Source organism: Populus euphratica, unplaced genomic scaffold (genome assembly GCF_000495115.2).
Source record: "Populus euphratica unplaced genomic scaffold, PopEup_1.0 scaffold31.1, whole genome shotgun sequence".
In the NCBI taxonomy this organism is placed as follows: Eukaryota; Viridiplantae; Streptophyta; class Magnoliopsida; order Malpighiales; family Salicaceae; genus Populus; species Populus euphratica.
This window is the reverse complement of record NW_011499850.1, coordinates 1,766,221-1,771,204: the sequence shown is the minus strand read 5'-3', so window position 1 is coordinate 1,771,204 and position 4,984 is coordinate 1,766,221. Positions and strand designations below refer to the sequence as shown.

General features: G+C 35.3%; 1 pseudogene; it reads left to right on the top strand.

The window, feature by feature from the left end:
- Positions 1 to 661: 661 nt before the first annotated feature.
- Positions 662 to 4,579, top strand: LOC105121038 (receptor-like serine/threonine-protein kinase At3g01300; annotated as a pseudogene).
- Positions 4,580 to 4,984: the final 405 nt, after the last annotated feature.

Genomic DNA, 4,984 nt, shown 5'->3' with positions numbered 1-4,984 from the left:
TTTTAAAATATTTTTAATTTTATCTATGTTTATGTTTAATGTTACTATTTGTCTCATTTCTTGTGTACTTTTTTTAAAAATATATTTTTAATTTTATCTATATTTATATTTAATGTTACTATTTGTCTCATTTCTTGAGACAAATAGTAACATTCGAGGGGAAATTATGAATCTCCTTCAATGTAAAACATCAACATTTGTGGGAGTTATTTTCAGTTTATTGGTGTATATTTAAAATTTAATGTTTTTTAAAAGTATTTTTAATTTGATAATGTATTAAAATATTTTTTTTCATATTTTTTTTATATTGCTACATCAAAGTTAGAAAAAAAAATCTAGAAAAAAAATTAATTTAATATCTTTTCAAATAAAATGTATTTTAAAATACATCTAAAAACAAAAATTATTACACTCCTGAGTTACTATAATGTTCATTTTTAAAAAATAAAATAATAAATAATGTTTTTGCAAAGATATTTTTTATATTAGAACTTTAAAATAATTTTAAAAAATTGATTTAATATTTTTTTAGAAAAAAATAAAAATAAAAACAGGGGTTTAATCATGTTACCAAACATAACATTAAAAGCAGGAAAGATTCTATTTATATATAAAAATATATATATAGAAAGCCATGCCAAAGTCTCTATGGACATAGCCTATGTTAGGAATACCTTGTCATACATAGCGACTTTTGATTGTTAGAGAGGGGCAATTCCCATCCCCCACATAAAAGGTTGTGGGAAAAAGTTCTATTTGTACACACTGCGATGATGGCGATGATGATGCCTGCAATCTCCAACAGGAGCAACAAGGCCAGCTCTAACACAAACAATAACAGCATTAACATTTTTCAATTCCTTTCTTTCCTCTTCACAGTTCCATATCCCTCTTCCTGTCTCTCTCTCCCTCTCACTTTCTTTTTCTTCTGTTACTAATTCTCTCTTCATCAGTTTACTCATCACATGACATAACCATGACCAATCCCTACTCGCCTGTCAATCACATCCCATGCAAGTATAGTGACAACCCTTGATATAAAATTGGAAAACAAGAAGCCAGCAAGGAAACTAAACAAAGTTATGGAGAGCAAGTGCGGTTGCTGGCCTGTCTTGAAACGTGGGGTTAGAGGTTCTCGCAAGTCCTCTGCCTCTAGAGATTCTGCTAGCTCTATCCCTCGTACTAGTCTTGTTTATGATGCAGGTATGTCTTGTAGATTTTCATTTCTTTTGTGATTTTGAGCTCAAATTGTTGATTCTAGGTGTGTATCAAAGTGTTCCATGCTTATTTTCTAATGGTCTCCTCTGTTTTCATCCTATGATGTTGATTTATTGTGCTATTTGATCACTATAGACTATGTAGTTGGATTCTAAAAGCGGTCGAAAGTTAGCTCTTTTTGTTGAAGTTTTCAAATTTGAGCTCAAAATAATCTCAACCGGCTTTCTTGTATTCTATCAAATTTTGGTAAGCTTGATATTACGACAATAGATCTTAAGATGGGTTTTTTTGTTGATTCTTTTTCAAAGATCAACTTCTTGATTTGCCGGAATTCGGAAATGCAAGTTCTATTTTCAATTCACAAGGTTATAATGATCGAAAACATGACAAAATCTCTTATTTACGAGTCACAAAACAGAATTTGAGTTTCTCCTGCTTTGCTCAAGATGAATTTTGTATTCCAAATTCCAATGCTCTTTGTACTCAAAACCAATCAAACTGGTAATAAAGCATGTAACTTGATAATGAAAGAGGGGTCTCACTTTGATTCTGGTGATGCAGCTTCTGAAACAAGATATCTAAATGCAAGTAATCGAGAGTTATGTGCGCCTAATGAAGCTCAACTATCCTTTGACAATCCTCATCCACCACCCACAGATAACAAATCTGCATGCCAGTCACTTCAGTTTACTTTTCAAGAACTAAAATCAGCAACCGGGAATTTTAGGCCTGATAGCATTCTTGGAGAGGGCGGATTTGGATACGTGTTTAAAGGATGGATAGAGGAGAATGGGACAGCACCAGCAAAACCTGGGTCAGGAATCACAGTTGCGGTGAAGAGTTTAAAGCCAGATGGTCTTCAAGGCCATAGAGAATGGGTGGTTAGTAGAATATCTGCTTTCATAGGGTTAGTAGATTGATGTCAGGGGGTTAATAGATTGATGTCAGAAAGAAATTGTTGTGTGGATGGGTAGAAGTAAGAGTGTGACATCATGACAATTTACCTTATTGCAGGCTGAAGTTGATTTTCTTGGACAGCTTCATCATCCTAATCTTGTTAAGCTAATTGGTTACTGCATTGAGGATGATCAGCGGCTTCTTGTTTATGAGTTTATGACACGAGGAAGTCTTGAAAATCATCTTTTTAGAAGTAAGTCTTAACAATTTCGTTGCCTTTTCTCTGTTCTCATGTAATCATATTTCTATGGTTACTATCTCTGTTTCAGAATCTCCCTACTAAATGTTTATAGGCTTAGTTTTCCATCACATGATACATGGAGGATTGTTTTCTCTCCTTTGAAATCCATTTCTCCTTGTTCTTTCTGCCAATTTTTCTCGTATTATTGTGTGGCTAAATTAGCTAATAATGTCATGATGTGAATAGACTTGTTGCGTAGCCTCGGAAGACGTTCATTTTAGTTGTTTTACCTTAGGACTGTGTACCTTATAGGTTTTATTCTAGGATTCATAGTGATGGAAGGTTGCTTCTGCATCATTTTATTTGATCGAGTTTCATACTGAGTTTTTATCAGTTATTTTTTTTGTCATGGAAATTGGAAAGGAAAGCACTAGTGACAAAGCTGGTCTAAATTTATCTCACAGCGAATGTCATGATTTACTGAATCAAATCAGCCAGAAGAAATAAACTGAAAATGTGGATTAGCTACTACATGAAATTGTTTGGGATTTCTGGGGAACTGATGTTATCGATGTTTTAAAAATCTCGAATGGTTTTTTTTTAAAAAAAAAATTATTACTTGTTCATTTTCTAGTTTTTTAAAAAATTATTACTTGTTCATTTTCTAGTTTTATGAAGAAAATGCTGATGCTGAAATAATTTTTGAAGGGACAATACCTCTTCCATGGTCCAACAGGATTAAGATTGCACTTGGAGCAGCAAAAGGGTTGGCCTTTCTCCATGGTGGTCCTGAACCAGTTATTTACAGGGATTTTAAGACCTCAAACATTTTGCTTGACTCGGTATGTGGTGACCCATATCAATGAATGGTTGTATTGAATCTTTTTCTTGACTGAAGTCCGAATATGGAAATTCTTTTACAGGAATATAATGCAAAGCTTTCAGATTTTGGTCTAGCAAAAGCAGGGCCTCAAGGGGACAAAACTCATGTTTCTACCAGGGTTGTTGGGACATATGGCTAATCTGCCCCAGAGTATGTGATGACAGGTATGGAAGCTGTAATATCTACTTCAGACCAAACTCGTTTGAAATTATCACTTGTTAGTCCTGCGTTTCCTCATGATCCATAATCAACTAGAAAAACAAGTTTTACTTCCTATACAAAAGAGGAAAAGCATCAGCTGATGAATGAAACTTTGTCGAAGCATCTACCTTTCTATTTTAGACCATAAGTGAATCATCGAATTGGAGGTTTAAATACAGTACCAGATGGTACATGTCGATCCAACTATAACAAAAGCAGCTATGGAATTCATGTTTCAAGCTTGGATTCAGAGCCTGTCCTTGATGGGGATCTAACAAAATTGCACATTTGGCTCTTTTTTTCCCAGGACACTTGACATCTAAGAGTGATGTTTACAGCTTTGGAGTTGTGCTGCTTGAGATTTTGACAGGCAGAAGATCAATGGACAAGAAGCGACCTAGTGGTGAACAGAATCTAGTTGCATGGGCACGACCTTATTTAGCTGACAAGAGAAAGATGTACCAGCTAGTGGATCCCAGGTTGGAGCTAAATTACTCCCTTAAAGGGGTCCAGAAAGTTTCTCAGTTGGCTTTCAGCTGCCTCAGTAGAGATTCAAATTCCCGCCCCACAATGGATGAAGTTGTGAAAGTTCTCACTCCATTGCAAGATCTAAACGACCTTGCCATTTTATCTTATCACTCTCGTTTGTCTCAACAAGGGAAGCGCAAGAAGAAGAGCGAAGGAACACAAAAGCATACCAATGTATCATCCAAAAGCATCAAGGATTCTCCCTTGAATACAGGCAAGCAGCGTTTTAGATAAAAGACAATCAATTCAATCTCCTCGATTGATTCGACTGTCAAAAAAACAAAGGTCGGCATTCCGCCTTTGAAGTTTGTTGTATGACATTTGGGTGTTCTAAGATTTTCTGAAGCCGGAAATGCATATGAAGAACGGCAAATTGGCTTCTATAAAAACTTACATTTAGAGAGCTAACCATCAATTCGAACCTTGCCTGCGAATTGTTGTTGCTGTAATAGAGATATAACCTGTAATCAGATGAAACCTTCCACTTCTAAGATTTCTGTATGCTGCTGTCTGGATGTCAGTTGTTTAAAGGTTTTGGAGGTGCACTATGACTTCATCACAAGTATCTTTCATTGATACAGAATTAATCTTCCAAACCGAAAGTTTCAATCCCTCCCCGTTTCCGATCTTGCTTTAGCTGGAAACCACAAAAGACCTTTCTGTTGAATAAACCTTCTGCATCTCGTATATATATGCTCAATGGTTAGGTAATGCATGAAAGTTCAACTGAAGTAGCTAGAATTTTCCGTGCTGCTCCTGCCTAGGGGACTTGTATTCGTGCTTAATAATGGGCGCAACCGTGCAGGCTCTAGCCTGGATTGGCTATAGAAGCTTGCAACTAAGCATATTTTATTCAAACTAGAATCTCATTTTGCTTTTAACTTACAATTCACAGAAAGGTTACAGTAAAGGTTTCAAATGGCGTGCCCTTTATCATACATGCATGCATTCACATTAGAATCTTATCTTGCTTTAATTTATAATGCCAGTCATTTCTTAAAAGGATACAGTGAAAA